The 19,304-nt window shown below is 44.9% G+C and overlaps 1 protein-coding gene and 1 long non-coding RNA gene across 6 annotated transcripts in view; one reads left to right on the top strand and one right to left on the bottom strand.

The window, feature by feature from the left end:
• Window positions 1-10,998: 10,998 nt before the first annotated feature.
• On the bottom strand, window positions 10,999-12,297 carry LOC125091257 (uncharacterized). Of its 2 annotated transcripts, none has more exons than XR_007124629.1 (2): window positions 12,138-12,297; window positions 10,999-11,785 (listed from the first exon to the last, which is right to left on the bottom strand). It is a non-coding gene; the product is annotated as an uncharacterized LOC125091257 (long non-coding RNA). The 2 variants fall into 2 exon arrangements; XR_007124630.1 differs by lacking the exon at window positions 12,138-12,297 and adding an exon at window positions 11,977-12,120.
• Window positions 12,298-12,403: 106 nt separating this feature from the next.
• Window positions 12,404-19,304, top strand: part of IRF2 (interferon regulatory factor 2) — an 83,143-nt gene continuing 76,242 nt past the window's right edge. Inside the window, exons 1-2 of one of the 4 annotated variants that reach the window (XM_047714685.1) lie at window positions 12,431-12,612; window positions 12,743-12,906. The gene's annotated coding sequence lies outside the window, so the exon portion shown is untranslated. Of the gene's footprint in view, window positions 12,613-12,742; window positions 12,907-12,981; window positions 13,026-13,601; window positions 14,129-19,304 lie in introns of those variants that run through there. The other 3 variants (XM_047714682.1, XM_047714684.1, XM_047714683.1) reach the window with 3 other exon arrangements.

Genomic DNA, 19,304 nt, shown 5'->3' with positions numbered 1-19,304 from the left:
AAAACGTAGTTAGCAGACCGGACTCCATTATCTGCTTGCTTCCTTCCTGTGAGTACATCCAGCTTGCCTGGTGGGAAGTCATGTTGGTTCTTTACGACGATGTTGGAAAATTCATCAGTATGAAGCAGAGAACCATTAACAAGAGCAGGGCTCATACTGGTATGAGAACAACACCCTTTATTCCCACAGTTTTACACTTTAGGAAAGTCTTCTTTTCCCTTTAGGTAGGAGAGATGTACAGAACAGGCTAAGATGGGCCATTCCCACAGGGAGAGTAGGCAGATCCCAAAGGGAACTGAAATGCCTGCCTGCTTAGAAGCGTTTCCACTCTGGGTCTACAGGTGGCTTTGGATTAAAGCACTTTTGCCAGAAGGCCCTTGAAGTGACATAAACATAGTGGACAGTCAAGAAAAATCTACTTTTTTTTTTTTTAAAGTTTTTTTTTTTTTTTAAGATTTTTTATTTATTTATTTGACAGAGAGAGATCACAAGTAGACGGAGAGGCAGGCAGAGAGAGAGAGGGAAGCAGGCTTCTTGCTGAGCAGAGAGCCCGATGTGGGACTCGATCCCAGGACCCTGAGATCATGACCTGAGCCGAAGGCAGCGGCTTAACCCACTGAGCCACCCAGGCGCCCCAAGAAAAATCTACTTATTAATAATCAATTATCCAGACTTGTTCTCTCTCTCTCTCTCTCCCATACACACACTACCCTAACAAAATAAAAATCAGAAATCAAAGTGATTTTACTTTTTCCTCTTAAATCTGCTCTGTATTTCCAGATTTTCATTTTTTAAATATCAGTTTTTCTCAACACAGAGATAAATTAAAAAAATTAGTAACCCACTTGTCCAATATTAACAGCTTTGTATATATACCTGTATCCTTTTTTAATTCAAACCATTTTTTGTTGTCTTTGCAAAAATAAGATCATAATATGAACAGCTCTTTGCATTGTCATTTTCTCTTTAAAATACATCCTGTGGAACTAGAGGGTATTGTGCTTAGTGAAATAAGTCAATCGGAGAAAGACAATTATCATATGATCTCCCTGATATGAGGAAATGGAGATGCAACATGGGGGGTTTGGGAGGGTAGGAAAAGAATAAATGAAACAAGATGTGATCTGGAGGGAGACAAACCATAAGAGACTCTTAATGTCACAAAACAAACTGAGGGTGCCCGGGGGGAGGGGGGTAAGGAGAGGGTGGTGGGGTTATGGATATTGGGGAGGGTATGTGCTATGGTGAGTGCTGTGAAGTTTGTAAACCTGGTGATTCACAGACCTGGACCCCTGGGGCTAATAATACATTATATGTTTATAAAAAAACAAAAAAATTAAAAAAAAAAAACCCACCCTGGTCTCCTTCCTAGCTCAACAGAGAGTCTTAATTTGTTCCTTTCATTTGTGGATAACATCCCATAGAATAGATCAACACGGTTTACTCAATTATTTAGTTACCGATAGACATTCAAGTGCTTTTCAATTCTGTCACTGCAAAATAGGCCTGTATTGCTGTAATATTCTAGTATAATCACGTAACGTTTATATTAGAAAATATTATGTAAGAAGCAAATATAGAGTCAAGAAACACACTGAACTTGTTTGCTAAAGAAACAGGCAAATAAATGTATTAAAATGATAACTGGGAGTGGAGCCACCAACCTGTTTCTGGGATGAAGTAACAATTTCATTGCAGGCCCTGTCTCCCAGTGGAACCTGCAAATGCCTTGAGGTCAGGGACCAGGCCTCCTTCCTCCTCTTCTCTTCCAAATTGCCAAGCACAGCACTGCAGAGGGCAGGCAGTCCCAGACCCACACAATCCAAAGTACTCTAACAACGTCCTTGGAAAACAGCTGTTAAGATTTCAGACTGGAAATTTCCCATATGTAGTGTCGTCAAACTGGCTTCCAAAGCCAGCCTACAAATTCTTATTTTAACCCACAATGAAGGTAAACTGTATTATTTACATTATTATAGTTTCTTATTATTTCTGTGGTAAAATACATTCTGAATTCCAAATGAGCATTTGCACGCAGAGAACCCTCCTCTACTGTGTGTGTGTGTGCGCGCGCGCACACTCACACGTGCGCGCGCGCGCACACTCACACGTGCGTGCGCGCATGTAGGAGAGAGGGAGAGAGACGGATAGATAAAGAGAGATTCTTTCCTTCACTGCCCTCAAATGAGATGTTTTCCCTCCCCTTCTGCTGATCTGGTTGTATGTGGAAACTGAGCAAGCAGAAAAGGAAATGTGATGACTAAATATGAAAGTGCCAGAAAGACGAGATGCAGGAAGAACAAATTTAACATAGAAGTTTGATATTTTTCTTAGTCCTCATTCATGTTTGAGATCTAAGAATTTGAATTTGATTGCTAAGAATATAGTAACTGAAATTTGCATATAAGTGAAACGAAAATTTATAATTAGAAAAGATCTTTTAGTTGTTACGGATTTCTCTTAATTCTTATTTGCTTTCAAATAGCATATTTAAGCCATGATGTGAATCAAAGCAAAAGGTTATTGAAATATTAATGATCATGGGATGTATCATTTATTAATAGCTACCTATCTGGATACACATTATAAGCTTGTTCATATATGTTCTGTTGGAGAGTCACTATTTGAACTGTTAGGATAAAAACACAAATGGGTTTTAAAAGATGAATGTTTTGATAAAATAAAAGATTAGGAGAAGCTCCATGGCATTTATCTGTAGGAAAAAAATTATCTTCCATGTAATTTAAAGAGATATAGGTTTAAAAATTCTTAAAAGAATGTAGTCTAAAATACAAGATACATTCATCAGTGCTTTCTTTTTTGAAGTTCTATGGAAAAAACTAGCTAAAACTCACAAGCAATTTATATAAACATCATATATCAAAAAATACTTTTCCAAAATCACCTATATAGTAGTATTGAAAATTTTACATTAATAAAAGTGAAATCTATTCTCAAAGAAAATTGACTTTTCAATAGGAACAAAAGTCATCCATAGTTCCATTGCTCAGAGACAATCACTGTTAAGGTTTTGATGTAGTTCCATTTGGCCTTATTCATAAGACATCTTTGGGGTGGTCATACCATACCTATAAACTCTATTTTCCTTTTCCCCTCAGTGTGGTATAAATATTTCCTACTATCATACTTAAGTTCATCATAAGCAAAAATACCAACAAAAGGAAAATTGCATATGTGGTAAAACATGCATGAGCATTACGAAAGATGACAGGCTCGGGGGGGTCATTTTTTTCCAGTTTCTCAATGAGGGAAAAATGTCTGTTCAAACCTTAATTGCATACATGAAAACAAGTGGTCACGATTCTTTTGTTCTGCATCACGAGAAGGTCTCATCAAGATGGGAAATAAAGGGGCGCCTCGGTGGCTCAGTGGGTTAAAGCTGCTGCCTTCGGCCCAGGTCATGATCCCAGGGTCCTGGGATCAAGCCCCACATCGGGCTGTCTGCTCCGCAGGGAGCCTGCTTCATCTTCTCTCTCTCTCTCTCTCTCTCTCTCTCTCTGCCTGCCTCTCTGCCTACTTGTGATCTCTGTCTGTCAAATAAATAAATAAAATCTTTAAAAAAAAAAAAAAGATGGGAAATAAAAACAAAGAAAAATGGGAGCCAACACCTGAGCAAGTCAAGTGTTGATGAGCCTAGAACATTGGTACCTCTAAGAGGCCTGGCTCTGTTCTATGGACATTCACAATGGCCTCCTGTCACTTGGTGTCTGTATTCCTTTCTCTCCTTCAGTCTTTAGTGGTTTCCCACTTAGAGTTGGTTGTGTTTTCTTTTTTCTCTCCGATTATCTGAACACGAAGTAAAACTAACAACCAGTTTTTGTGGCTGTTAGTGTTAAAATTGAAAAAAAAATTTTTTTTTAAAGCAACAGAGCCTTTTCCCTAAATTAAAGCTTACTCAGAACCTCAATACATAAAACAGAAAAAAACTTGACCTTTTTTTGGTTGCCAAGAGAGGAGTGGTACAGAAATCAGGATCCACAACTTGAGGTTGAGAAAATACGTGAGGGGCTGTTTAAACCAATATTTGCTTTCAAATTACAGAACGTTCAAGGCAAACCATGAAGTCTTACTTATGCTGATTGTTCTGCCAACAGAAATTCAGTTTTGTGAAAATGATTTATTACATGAGGAGTTTCTGACAGAAAAAAATCTGAAATTTTTTAGAAATCAAAACACTGAAATAGTTTGGAGCCATTGAACTTTGGAATGAATATTGATTTTTGTGGCGACACAATCTCTTGAAAATGATCACTGTTCACTCAAAACAGTCTGAGGAAAATGCCTGGAATCTATAGTTGAATATATCTTCTTGTTTTCTTTCTTCTTTAAGGAAAGTTTCTTTAGGGATAGAAAGAATGAAGTAAAAACTTACTTCATTTCTGGAGATGAAAATCAGAAAAAGTTAACCGGAAATAAATATTTTAACTGAGAAATTAAAATGAATCTAAAAAGACAAAACTGGGGATGCCTGGGTGTCTCAGTTAAGTATCTGCCTTCAGTCCGGGTTCATGATCCTAGGATCCTTGAATCTAGTCCCTTGTCAGTCTCCTTGCTCAGCAGGAAGACTGCTTCTCCCTTTGCCTACGACTGCTTGTGGTAGGCTAGTGGTACCACTAACCTGCTTGTGCCCATGCTCTCTCTCTGACAAATAAATAAAATCTTCAAAAAAATAAAAAAGACAGCACTTTCAGAATATCATAAATATGTTGTATTTCCTCAGCAAATTCCACACATAATGAATTGAGAGGGCAAAAAAAGAACAGTTGCAAATTCTCCTGAGAAACCAACAAATTAAGAAATCCTTGCATTGCAGTGCTAAAGCAACAACTAGGAAATTTGTAACATGACCTTTTAAAACCACAGAACCCATGGAAATCTTCCTATTGATCCTAGAATAAAACCCAAACTCCTTGATCTTCAGTCATTTTTTTCCAGAATTCACCAGATCCTTTCGCTTCTTAGGGCCTCTGTCCCCACGCTTTCCCTTGCCCCAGGACTTTAGTGCACGACTAGAACTTGTTATGTGTTAAATGGTGTCCTCCCCATCCTCCACCCCCCAACCAAATTCATATGCTGAAGTCCTAACCTTCAGTACCACAGAATGCAATCTTATGCAGAAACGGGTCTTTGCAGATGTCATTAGTTAAGATGAGACAATACTGAGTAGGGTGGGCCTCTAATCCAAAAACTGGTGTCCTTATACAAAGGAGAAGTTTGGACACAGAGACATTCCCGAACACCATGTAACGATAAAGGCAGAGATCAGAAAAGATCATCTTTGGCAAAGAAGGCCAAGACTCCTGGCAAACCACCAGAAGCCAGGAGGCATGGAGCTAATCCCTCCCTCAGCCTCAGAAGGAATCAACATTTTCCTTGTGACACCTTGATCTTGGTCTATCAGCTCCCATAACTGGGAGACAGTACATTCCTGTTTATTTAAGTTGCCTGGTTTGTGGTGCTTTGTTATGGCCGCCTTAGAAAACTAACACAGGATCCTCTAGTTCTTTCTTTCTTTCTTTTTTTTTTTTTTTAAGATTTTATTTATTTATTTGAGAGCAAGCCAGAGAGAGAGCACAAGCAGGGGGAGCCGCAGAGGGAAAGGGACAAGCAGACTCCCTGCTGAGCAGGGAGCCTGATGTGGATGTGGGGCTCCATCCCAGGATCAGGAAGGCAGGTGCCCAACTGAGCCACCCAGGTGCCCCTATCCTCTTGTTCTTTAAGCCTTGGCTTAACTGTCATTTTCTCTGAGGAACCTTCCTTGACCACCTAGATCCACTGGTATTTTCAGTCAAAGCTCTTGTTTATTTCCTTCAAAACACCAAGACAAATATGTAACTTTTTTATTGGTTGGGTTGTCTGTTGACATTACCCCCACTGGGATGTAAACTCTGGGAGAGGAGGGGCTTGTCTTGTTCCTACCACCTTCAAGGGTATGTGTGTGTGTGTGTGTGTGTGTGTGTGTGTGTGTGTGTGTGTGTGAACTGTGACGTGCATGTCGGATTTAGCGGAGGTGAAGTTTTTCCCAGTAAGTCAGACTTAAAAATACTCTCAATCCTTTGTTTCATGACACTCTTCTGTCTGACTGGCAAATTTCCAAACATTTGCAAGTAGAACAAAGGGGTGTCATTCAGAATGCAAGAAAGAGAACACGCTGAGTGTCATTGCACTTCATATGCTGGAAGTGAGGAACTTACAAAGAGTGGAAGCTGTAACAAAAATTCTCTAAATAGCATAATCTCCTCCAGTCCCATCCATGTTGATGCAAAAGTTGGGTATTCATCCTTTCTGATGACTGAATAATATTCCATTGTATATATGGACCACGTCTTCTTTATCCCTTCCTCTGTTGAAGGGTATCTCAGCTCTTCCCACAGTTTGGCTATTGTGGACATTGCTGCTATGAACACTGGGTTGCAGGTGCCCCTTCTTTTCACTCCATCTGTATCTCTGGGGTAAATACCCAGTAGTGCAATTGCAGGGTCATAGGGTAGCTCTATTTTTAATTTCTTAAGGAATCTCGGAACTGTTTTCCAGAGTGGGTGCAGCAGCTTGCATTCCCACCAACAGTGTAGGAGGGTTCCCCTTTCTCCACATACTCTCCAACACATGTTATTTACTGTCTTGTTAATTTAGGTCATTCTAATTGGTGTAAGGTGGTATCCCAATGTGGTTTTGATTTGAATTTAGGAGAAGGAAGGGAAAAATGAAGGGGGAGGGTTATCAGAGAGGGAGACCAACTGTGAAATACTATGGCCTCCGAGAAACAAACTGAGGGTGTTGGGGGGGGTGGGGGGATGGGTGAGCCCAGTGATGGGTATTAAGGAGGGCATGTGTTGCATGGAGCACTGGATGTTATATGCAAACAATGAATCATGGAACAGGACATCAAGAACTAATGACGTACTGTATGGTGACTAACATAACATAATAAAAAAATATAAAAAAATAAGCATCAGTTAAAAACAAATAAAGTCAGCCATTTGAAAACACCAAAAAACAACAACAAAAAAATTCTCTAAATATCCAGATCCAGTGAATTGTGTGGTTTGCATTAAAAACTTGAAATTTATTTCTTGTTTAAAATATTTTTAATATTTGAAATTATTATAGTAATTCTTTCTGAAGAACCTCAAGAAAGAACCATGGATGCTTTTTCCTTTTTTTTTTTTTTTTTGACACCTTTTCCTTCTGACTTGAAAAATAAAAGTACTATTTTATATTTATCACCTTGAAGAAGTAATGAGTATTTCAAAGCTATGTGGGATGGAATAAAGAAATTTTAGCAAAAAACGATTTACGAAGTTTTCAAAATGTAAACCTTGCTTTTAGACAAGATAATTTCTTTTCCCCTTCTTTCTCTCTCTCTCATGCACACACACACACACACACACACCCTATTTTTTTCCTTTTATTTATTTACTTTTAAAGATTTTATTTTTAAGTAATCTCCACACCCAATGTGGGGTTTGAACTTACAACCCCCCCGAGATCAAGAGTCACACCCTCCACTAACTAAGCCAGCCAGGGTGCGGTGCCCTATCCTGGCAATTTTAAAGAATATTTTTTCCCTTACTTCATCAGAACAGGACAAAATTAATATTTACTACTAAGGACTGGGCAATACATCACTCAATTTAAATTCATGACTTTCAGAGAATAATTGCAACAAAATGAGCCTCATTTCAGTTTCTAGTGAAGTGGGAGAAAGCATTACATGAGGTAATAGTCAAGAATTTCTTCAACTTGGTGGGGCGCCTGGGTGGCTCAGTGGGTTAAGCCGCTGCCTTCGGCTCGGGTCATGATCTCAGGGTCCTGGGATCGAGCCCCGCATCGGGCTCTCTGCTCAGCAGGGAGCCTGCTTCCTCCTCTCTCTCTGCCTGTCTCTCTGCTTGCTTGTGATCTCTGTCTGTCAAATAAATAAATAAAAATAAATCTTTAAAAAAAAAAAAAAGAATTTCTTCAACTTGGGGCACCTGGGTGGCTCAGTGGGTTAAGCCTCTGCCTTCGGCTCAGGTCATCGTCTCAGGATCCTGGGTTCGAGTCCCACATTGGGCTCTCTGCTCAGTGGGGAGCCTGCTTCCTCCTCCTTTCTCTCTCTCTGCCTGCCTCTCTGCCTACTTGTGATCTGTCTGTATTTCAAATAAATAAATAAAATCTTAAAAAAAAAAAAGAATTTCTCCAACTTGATGCCTCTGATCCTTGAACTTTCCCTGAGTGCTTTTCAATGTCATCACAGTTCTATTGTCTCAACAAAAACCCAACTTGACTGTATATTTATTTAACGTGGACTTCACAATAATATTCTCTGGAGTTCAGGACTATAGTCTATGACTCTGTATTGGTCCAACTGCTCTTGCACATGTGGAATACTTTTCTATGATTTTATAATCCCCTGAATTATAACACCATGAAGGAGATGCTTTGTGACCAGAACAGAGTGGTATCATTGATAAGGTGGAGAGGATTGGGACATTCATTGACCGATGGATGAGAGACTACTGATTTAATCAGAACTACAAATACTTAACACTTTAGTGAGCCAGCCATTGTATTGCACATTCTTAACTTTAATGTGGTTATAGATGGAGGGGACAATGTAATGGAAATTAACATGCCAATTTACTAGACTATAAGAAACCTTCTCTGGAGGCCAAGATTTCCAATGGTTTTGGTTCAGTACTGTATTCCCAGCGCTGAGAAAAGTTTGTGGGCATTTAATAAATATTTGCTATTTGAATGATTAGTTTATCAAACCATTCTTGTTAGAAGAATAAATGAAAAACCCATCTGAAAGAGGTTAACCTTGAATGTATCTTTAAATTTCTTCCTTAGTTGAAATCCTTCACCGCACAGAGATCAATCACTACAGGCCCAACCAATCACTGCTCTGATTCAACTTCCTTGAAAAGAAATTAGCTCTAATGCATGCAGACTGATCTTTTAGAAGGTTCCATTCCACAGGTGAAACATTAACAGACCTCACTAAGGAGATCACTCTCATTTCATTACAGAAGACTGCTTGAACAATGGTTTTGCATTAGTCCAAGGTGTCTGGTCAAATTTCTTTGGAATGGCAAAGGTCACTTTATTCAGGGACTTTCAAAAAGATTATATTTTGCTACATCAATCCATTTTCCAGAGATTTATGAGTGTATGTATCTTATCAAAGGGTTAAGAAATATTTCTTGACTGTGTATATCAATACCATGTGGATTTGGGGGGCGTATTTATACTTTTGGTCTGTAGCGATACGTCATCAAGGTCATAAGAACAGAGTGAAATTCATCCCATGCTTTATGTGTTCAGGGGCCTGAAAAATTGGAAACAGTACCCATGCCTCCGGGAGCTCCAGGGGGCTCAGGAAGGGCAGGAGTCAGGGATGTCTGCCAGTCTGCTGGGTGGGTCAGCGAGGTGACAAATATACAAGATTGTTGGGAAAGATGTGATGTGCTCAGTTTTAGATGTGCATAATTCATTGAACCCAAGGACCGTCCAGGAGGTCATGCATTCAGCCCTCAGAAGCTACAGATTTTGGAGCTAACACCAAATAAAGCTATCTGAAGCTTTGGCCTTGAGCGAGAGCACTCAAAGGGAAAGCACGTGGAATGAGAAAATGGAAGGGTTTAAGATGGAATGTCTGGAAACACCATAATTTAGGGGGCTGGCAGCAGAAGAGGAGCCGGCCAAGAAACAGAACAGGACAGAGGGAAGTCACTCAGCCATCATGGAAAATGGGCAGCGCCATGGGCATTTCTACATGATACAGAGAGACTGTGCCAATGAGGACTGGAAATGGCCCTTTAGGAAAATTAAAGGAAGAAATGCATAAAAATATCAACAGCCCAATTTCTGACTGGTGACATTTCAGGTGGCTTATCTTCCTCTCCCAACGTTGCTGCATTTTCTGCATTCTGTACAATAAATATCAGTTATGATATATTAAAAAATAAAATACTCTGAAAAGTCTAAAATATTTCATGAGAAAAAAAGGGCAGGTGATTATTAATTCACAAGTATTTGAGTGTCTGTGTGCTGGGTACCCTGTGAAGGATAAAACAACAAAGAGGCTGGCTCTTGGTGATTTACAGAAAGAAATGACAGCTGATTAGACAAAAGGGAGGAGCAGAGAGCTGGCGGCGGGGTGGGGGGGCAGTTGCAGGAGATGAGGCTGGAAAAGTAGCTCGGTGCCAGGTCATAATGGATTTTATAGGTTTTGTTAAATAATATGGACTTCATGGGGCGCCTGCGGGGCTCAGTCGGTGAAGTCACTCCTGATTTCGGCTTAGGTCATGATCTCAGGGTTGCGAGATGGAGCCCTGTGTCCGACGGAACACTGGGTGTGGAGCCTGCCATAGATTCTCTCTCTCTGCCTGCCTCCTTTCTAGCACCCCCCCACCTCGCTTGCGCTCTCTCTCTCTCCAAATAAATAAATATGTAATAAAAAAAATGGACTTTATTCTGAAGGTTACAGAGCAGTTTATGAGAAGCAGAGTTAGGGTTAGAATCATGCTTTATTTGAAGTCAGTTTTCTACTGCATTGGACAGCAGCATGGCCGCTAACCCGGAGGAGCCCAAGGGTGGGCATGGTTGGCGACAGCTGCCTTAACTGGTCACAGGGAGTGCAGTGGGGATGGAGAAGGGGCCAGGTCCACATGTACTAGCATCAACAGGTCAGTAGGGTGCAACCCATTGGATGTACGTTGGGGGAAAGAAGACATCACGAATGACTACTGGGTTTTTAACTTGTGTCCCTAGGTGGGTAAAGGGGGACAGCTGCCCTACAGACTTTGTCTATAAGGACTCTCAGTGCCTGGAGTGGTCAACGTTCTATGAAATAAGGAAGCAAGTGTCTGTGTCAGACACTCTCCTGTGTTACAGGAGAGGGAAGAAGAAGCAACGTGCGTATGTGAGACCTGTTTCCAAGATCACAGCCACGAAGCAGAATCCTAAACACTCAGCCGTCTCCTCATCACACACGCACACGGAGAGACTTTTATTTCTTCCAATCCACAGAATTCAATACTTCAGTGGCAAAGAGGGATGCTGGAGCTATGTTTTTAGAAGTGTTCACATGCAATAGCTACGGCCTCCCAGGAAGGGTCTTCCTTGGTGGCAGAGAGAAGTTGGGAGAAGGCTGGTTAAACTGCAGTTGAGGGAAGAAAGAGGTATAATTAGATGAGAATTGATACTGTTAAGGCAAAGGACCCCAAAGCCGTAGGTCTCAAATGAATTGTGCTGGTGTGAGCTCACACACCCTGAAGGGACAGGTGCTGTAGTTGTATTCTTGGGTTCTATCACTTATCCCCGTTTCACAGCATTGAAAACCGAGGCCTTTGGTCGAGCAACTTGACGGAGCAGGCCCAGCTACTAAATTAAAGGGGCCAAATCTCAATCTGGCTGAACGAACGTTATCACAGTACGAAGCCTTTCTCCTGGACCGGCCACGATTAAGCCATCTGGAAGTAAGATTAACTCACACCCTCGAGCACCTCCTCCTGCAGTAAAGGAACTTCTGTTGCACCGGCGATAACTCGGTCTCGCGTGTGCTGCTGTAGACCGACCAGGGGGACACCCCTTTTCATCGCCCTCGCTCCCAAACAGAGCGCCAGGTGGTGCCAGAGATGGCGGCAGCCCTCCAAATGGTTACACCCTCAACTCCTGACGACGGTTCAGTTAAGGTTAAGGTCGCCGGTCCTCGGCGGGCCCAGTTCTTGCCTGACTATCGAAGTACTGCTGTCTTGTCAGTTCATTGTTCCTTTTATTCCTTGGAGGCGGGCATGTCACAGAGTGAATTGTCATCCCCCCTGAAAACAGCGGTGCTCAACACCACTCACACCTGCCCCACCAGCTGGAAGGCAAGCGCCGCCTTTGCTCCCCTCGCCGCCCTCCGCCTCCTCCCCCTCCCTTCCTTCCTTCCCAACCTCCAGGTAACCCCGAGGATGGCGGCTCGGGTACCTGCGTTCCTCTCCTATCAACGCTAGCTTCTGGCCTGGACCAAAGCAGGCGCCCGGGTCGCTCCCGGACCACCCCCTTCACTCCCCCCCCCCCCCCCCCACCCAGCCTCGATGGTGTGCGCGGCTAGTGGGAGCATCCCGGTGTGCCAACAACAGACTCACGAGCAGCCGCTTGTTGCTCCTGCTGCCGCGACGTAGGGAAGTGAAAATGAAATTGACTTTTCCGAGAAATGATGAAAGCGGCGCGGCCCGCCAATGAGCGGCGGCGGCGAACTTCCGCACCTCCCGGCCTGGCCGCGCGCGCCCTCCCTCCGCCTCCACCTCCCGCTTGCACAAGCTTGAAACAAACACTGGGGAGGAAGGGCGGAGGGAGGAGGGCGGAGGGGGGAGGCGAGGGAGGGAGGGAGCCAGGCAGGGAGGAGGGCGGGGGGTGGGGGGATTTCCAGCCTCAGCTCTTCGCAGTTTCCTCTCCTTGTTTTGCTTTCGATCTGGACTGTTCTCAGGCAAGCCGGGGAGTAACTTTTAGTTTTGCTCCTGCGATTATTCAACTGACGGGCTTTCATTTCCATTTCACACACCCTAGCAACACTTAAACCTTGCGGAATTGTATTGGTAGTGTGAAAAAGCACACCGAGAGGTAACATTTTTCAAATAATAGTTGTGACTGTGCGTGTGTGTTTTTCTCGAGGGCATGTTTGTGAGGACTGGAGGGGATGTGTGTGTGTGTGTGTGTGTGTGTGTGCGCGCGTCCTGATGGTTTGACACAGTGTTTTGCAGGCGGAAAATGCTGGGGTTCATGAATATTAATACCGATTTTTGGAAGAACGGTCGGAGCTCTTATGGATCATCTGATTTTAGGGGAAGCAGGTTCTGCTGCTGTTGCTGCTGCTACTGGGGCTGCTGAGGCTGCAAGGAGGAGGAGGAGGAGGAGGTAGAGAGGGAGGAGGAGGAGGAGGAGGTTGGTGGAGGTTTAATTTCACTTTTGGATTTGCAGACGGGGAGAGGTGGCTCCATGGACACAGACCTGCTCTGTGTGATTCTGCGCCCCAGGTGTTGTGTGTGTGGGTGCAGGTCCGCCGGAGTCGGGCCTCCTTTTAAAACAAAATTGTCGTGTGCATGTGTCTGCGTGCGTGTGTGTTTACAGACGCGGTCGCCACCAGATCCGAAGGAGGGGAGCGGGTCCTTCTCGGTGTCCGGCGGCGGCGCCTCTCTCCGGGCAGCCCCAGCGAAAACAAGCAGGAGCCCGCCGTCCGCCCCGCCGCCTGCGCCCCGCGCCCCGGCCAGGAGAGGCGTCTGGCGCCGCGGCCAAAGGAAACTTGGTGGGGCGCCCCGCAGCGGTCCCAGGGCTCGCCGGCCCGCGGGACTGGGGGAGCGGCCGCGGGCGTCGGGTGCCAGCGGCCGGAGGCGGCGGGCGGGCTCCGAGCCGGTCTGGGCGCCGGGCCTGGCCGGCACGCCCGGCTTCCTGGGAGCTGGGCCGCTGCCGCCAGCGCCGCTCCGGAGGGACGCCGCGTCCTCCTTCCCGCCGGCCAGCGTCCGGCCTGGCCCGGGGGCTTTGTCACTGCACTTGTCCAGGCGCGCGGGGAGGGGCTCCGGCGGCGCGTCCCGGGAGGGCGCCGCGCGGAGGGGTCATCCGCCCCGGCCGCGGCCTAGCGCCGGGCGCCGCCGGGTCCCCGCAGGCGCCCCCGGGCCGGCCTGGCGCGCTGGGCCTGACCCGCCTCGGCTACGGAGCGGGCGAGGTGGGGGCGGGGAGCCTCCGGGGACCGAGCGGCGCCCTGCTGGCAGGCGTGGGGGCGGGCGTCCCCTGGGGGTCCAGGGGCGCGGGCAGCGGTGGGGTGGGGACGCGAGTGCCCGCCCCACGCCCTCCGACCCCGCTCTGGGCGCCGAGTGGCATTCGCCCGCCGGCCGAACGTGGTTGGTGCACAGCCGTGTGGCCGCCACTTCCTTTCCGGCTCGCCGGCCGGGCTCGCCCACCGAGCGCTGCCCGCCGCGGCCAATCGTGGCGCCCGCCCGCCTGAGGCAGCGCTCGGTGCCCCGGCCTGGGGGCCGGCCCCCGAGAGGGGCTCGGGAAGCCGCTGCAAGTTCCAGGGGCCTCTAGGTGTAACTACGTCCCCTCGCCAGGACACGCCGGCATCTGTCTTTGGCCCCAGGTCTCGGTACGTTTGCCGCCCTACCCCCTTGCCCTGTTAGAGGGGGAGAAGGGAAGGAGGCTGGCAGCCCGAGTCGGGCGCAGAGACGGTGTTCCGGGCGCGCGCCCGGGTCCTGGGCTGTAGGCAGAAGCCTGGGGCATCAGCTGTACATGTGCCCCCTGGGACTGGCAGTCGGGGTGGCCGCACACGAGCGGGGCGGCGTTCACTCGTATGCAACCCCTTAGTGGAGTGTTTGGAACTTGGGGACATTTTTTAGCCGCTCCGTCCCTCTTCAGCTTCCTCCCTCCGGTGCGGCGGGTGGGTAGGGCTCCCCGGAATAAGAAAACACAAAGTCTTTCTCCAGGAGGAAAACTGCTGGCGTTTGCCTTGTGTCACTGGCCTCTCTGTTGCTGCGACTCGGTCTGCTTTTGATGAATGGCTTGGGAGGGTGGAGGATAGTTACATTTCCTGTTGTGGATTTTCAGGAATCGCCAAGGCTGCTGTCAAGCCTGCCGTCATTTATTAGTTTTCAGACCGATTGCAAATGGCACTGGAACTTAGGAGCCTGCACTTTTTGGTGCTCGCTGGGCAGGTGCAGACAGAGGTCTGGTGACAGACTTGAGTTCGAAAGGTGGGTGGTCTTGATGTCAGGCAGATGCGCACTCCCAGACCAGGACCTGGAAGGGATCCCTGTTTCACTTCGGGGTGCACACAGATTCAGAATTCTCTAATTTTCCCAGCGCCATGTCCTTCCTTTTTTAAAATTTTTTTCTTTTTTTGGAGGGGGAAGGGGGTAGAAATAGAAACCTAAAAAATCCTAGAAAAATTTATCTTTTCTAAGGAAACTTCAGAGATGGAATATTTGGAAATTAAACGGGCATTTCTGCGGGGTAACCTTGGAACGTCTATTGATTGATGGATGGCAAAGTCCGGAATTTCCTAATTAGTGAATGATTATAATTTATAACGCAGCCTGTTGTGTAAGAAGTTAGATTTTGGCCTCTTGGATTCAGGAGTTCTGTTCTGTGATGATTTGTAATTGCTTCCTAATATTAAACATTTATATGCTTCATTCTCAGTGACTTGTCTTTTTTCTTTTGATCTTCACAAGTTGGAGATAATTTTGCATATTTCAGACTTACCTGTAAAAATGTCATGGTAATCAAGAGTTAGAGTTTGTAGTTAAACTGGAAGCAAATTATGGTAAAGAAATGGTTGTCCTAAGGTCCTAACAGCTCTATGAACCATGGCCTCCCTTTTCTATTCCTCTGCCTTCTGAAGTCCTTTATTGGGAAGATGTTGAATATAACCAAACGAGTTAAGGCTGTGAACCTCACAAGGAGTAGTGGAACATTTGAGATGTAGGATTTTTAACTTTTGGTGGGCACCCATTGCTTCATGTTTGCAGGGACACTGTCCTTTTATTCTTATGATTATCAAATATTAGCTCTGTTGTTTCTAGAACATTTTCGCTCAATTTCCTTTTGATAGAGAGCAGAACTCTAAATGGGGTATCTGGGACATGGTTCTGTTTTGTGCTTTACACCAAAAAAGGGAGTAAAGCAGATGAAGGACCTTATTTATTCATTTAATAAGTATTCCTGGGATATTCAGTAAGCACCAGACACAGTTCTAGGCTCTGCGGGTTCAACTCAGAACAGGAGAAGAATTTCCTTACCCTCTGTGGAAATTGTATTGTAATTGGTGAGCTGATAATACACAACCGGTGATTACCTTTTGGGGGTAGTTCTGTGGAAGGTGATGATAATACTTAAATGCCTATCTGATAGGGTTGCTTTGGGGAACAGATGAGATACTGGGTATGAAAGAAGGTTATATAAGTTACAGCAATCTACAAATGTGTAAGGCATTAACTTTCAGAATCCTGTCATTATTTTTAATGTGGAAAAAGCCAGGAAATCAGGACTGAACAGTGACTTTCTCTTACAGACTTTGCAGCAAAAAGGATTAACTTCTTCTGAGAGTATATGGATAATGGCGAGGAATTAACACAGCATAGCTTTTTTATGTAAAGCATCAAAGAATTTAATAGTGAAATATAATATTGTCAGTGAATTTTTTCCTGTCAGAAGAGAAGTTAGATGGTATCCATGGAGACCAAATGATATGGAAATAACAGTGATGCCAATGTATTTTCTCTGTTTCTCTCTCTCTCTCCATCTTTTCAGGCTCAAGGTGCTTTAGTGTGAATTTTCTTCACAGTTGCTTCAGACTCTCTAATTCACTATCTTCATTGTGGGTATGCCCCTAGCTGATTTTAGTATCTAGCTGTAACATCTTTTTTTTTTTTAAAGATTTTATTTATTTATTTGACAGACAGATCACAAGCAGGCAGAGAGGCAGGCAGAGAGAGGGAGGAAGGAGGCTCCCTCCTGAGCTGAGAGCCCTATGCCCAGGACCCTGAGATCATGACCCCAGCCGAAGGCAGAGGCTTTAACCCACTGAGCCACTCAGGCGCTCCTAGCTGTAACATCTTTAAGGGAATTCAGTTAACTTTAACTTACTGAATGCTTACTGTATGCCCAACACTGCATATGTGAAAATTTTAATATAATAAACGGATAATATATTTTAATAAACTATAACATCTAAAAGTACATAAAGTAATATATAAACAGAATGTAAGTTGCTGTGAAGTGTCAGTTTTATTAAGAATAAAATCAGTTCTGGGGCGCCTGGGTGGCTCAGTGGGTTAAGCCGCTGCCTTCGGCTCAGGTCATGATCTCGGAGTCCTGGGATCGAGTCCCGTATCGGGCTCTCTGCTCAGCGGGGAGCCTGCTTCCTCCTGTCTCTCTGCCTGCCTCTCTGCCTGCTTGTGATCTCTCTCTGTCAAATAAATAAATAAAATCTTTAAAAAAAAAAGAATAAAATCAATTCTAATCTTTGTCTGTATGGGACACAAGGTCCTGCTCATATGGGGTAGGAGGTCAGGGCCCTCTGCTCATTTGCCCCAGATGTGTCCTGCTTTTGTCCTGAGTGTGATTGCTGTTGGGTGCAGAATGTCTGCCCAAGGCAGGGTTCAGGGATGGCACTCAAGGAAGTGGATGCTGGAAACGGAAGTGAGGAAGTTTGAATAAATCTTGATTTTTCAACGAAGATTGATAAATTGCCTATAATATACCAACAGCAAATCCAGCCCTGGGGCACCTGATGCCAAGGCCTATCCTGTCCTGGGGACTCCATCAGGCCCTGTGGGCTACAGGCAGCAGGCCCCTAGCTGCCGGCATTTTACCTTCAAGCATCCTTTTTGAGTGATTTTCCCCCTCACCAGCTCCATCTTTTGGCAAAGTGTGCCTGAAATAAATTGTGTTTAGTTAGGAAGACTTTGAGGCCTGTGTTTATTATGAGAATGGCATAAGACTTCTAGGCAGAACTCCTGATTGACCCGCGAGGAGGAGCATCCTCAAATCTGGTTGATCTAAAACTCATAGTCCCCGTAGGCTTTCTGAGTTCTGCAACTAGCCCAGGACCCCTGCTGGCGGCAGGAACATTGAGTTCTGCTGGGGAACTCATCCAGGGATCCCAGGATGTGAACCATTGTAGTAACCCAGGCAGTTATTTTATTGAATGAAAACACACATGTAACCGTCTATCACTAGTTTATTAAATACTTGTTGACCACCAGCTGTGTTCAAGGGTCTGTGTAGAGCAGGTGCAGTGAACTCAAGTGTCCAGAGGCCCGGAATTGAGTTTGCTCCCTTTCATTAACTCTCCCGATCACTTCTCCTTTTGGCACCTTAGTTTTCACATCTGTAAAATGGGGCTGCATGGTTCTGTTTGCTATGGGGTATGGCCTCAACATCACCTGGGGAAACGGGGCTTTCAGAAGCCACAAGGAACTTCTAGACTTAAGAGTGTTTACAGTGCCTTCCTCTCCTTGATCCTTTCACCCAAAGAACCCACTACCCCCACCCCTATAGCAAGCCTTTTATGTACCAGAGCCTCCTGGATCCCTGTCCCTCAGGTGCATGGGCCAGAGCAAAGGCAGAGAACCACTGAATCAGGTATCTGTTCTTAGGGCCTGATCGTTTATTTTTGTATTGTCTCGGGCCGTGCTATGCAGACCCGTTTGCCACTTTTTAGACAGGGCTTTGAGTAGGGAATCCATGGTCCCTCTCCGCTGGCCTGCTTGTGTTAACCTTGCTTGTCCTATGAATGTGATATTAGTGTCATGATTGTGATCCTTGAATTTTCCACTCTGAAGAGGCAGGAAGGGCTTTGTTTTATGGGTATGTCTCTTGGTCTAGGAAGGCCATCCAAAGTTAGGGGTTTGTTTTGTGTTTGTTTCTGTTACAGCTCATTTCCCCCTTTATCAGTGTGGTATTCAGCTCCGATAAACAAGAGAAAATCGTGGATTCGAGCATCGTCCCCCTTTTTATGAGAAACAAGGCTCGTGTGGTTCTTTCTGATGAGGGATTCTGAGCATGTTTATCTCAAGGGCAAGGCCGGTGTCATTTACCAAAATATCTTTTTTTTTTTTTTTAAGATTTTATTTATTTATTTGACAGACAGAGATCACAACTAGGCGGAGAGGCAGGCGGAGAGAGAGAGAGGGGAGGAAGCAGGCTCCCCGCTGAGCAGAGAGACTGATGTGGGGCTCGATCCCAGGACCCTGGGATCATGACCTGAGCCGAAGCAGAGGCTTTAACCCACTGAGCCACCCAGGTGCCTCCCAAAATATCTTAATTTAGGATTTTGTGTGATAAAGTTCTAATTTTCATTAAACCAATATTTTTGGGAGTTAAGTACTTGCTGTGTAATTTTCATAAATAATTTCTTCTCAGGCCTATTGAACAATCTGTTACTATGCTCGCACACCCAGTGTGATGGAAGGAAAGATGAGCTTCTCATGTAATTTGTTCTTCTTGAGCTGATAAATGTCAGCTTTGTGTAGGATTTAAAGAAATACTTTATAGATAGAATACACTGTCCTGTCCCCATAATCTTAGAATCCTACTGACTTTATCATTTCATGAGGTTGACATTTTGACTGAGAAGGGACTGCATACAAATTGCTTTTTTTTTTTCCCCAACTAATACCTAATGTGTTATTTTTGAAGAGAGCTTTTTTTGTTCTCCTTACCTTAGAATTATTAAACCGGATGAGAATTACAATGGTGAGAAGAGTGCCCTAACACCTGGAATAGGGGGTGTTAGTGGGTGCGTGGATGGGTGGGATAGG

Source organism: Lutra lutra, chromosome 2 (genome assembly GCF_902655055.1).
Source record: "Lutra lutra chromosome 2, mLutLut1.2, whole genome shotgun sequence".
In the NCBI taxonomy this organism is placed as follows: Eukaryota; Metazoa; Chordata; class Mammalia; order Carnivora; family Mustelidae; genus Lutra; species Lutra lutra.
The sequence above is the reverse complement of the archived record's forward strand: the minus strand, read 5'-3'. Positions and strand labels throughout refer to the sequence as shown.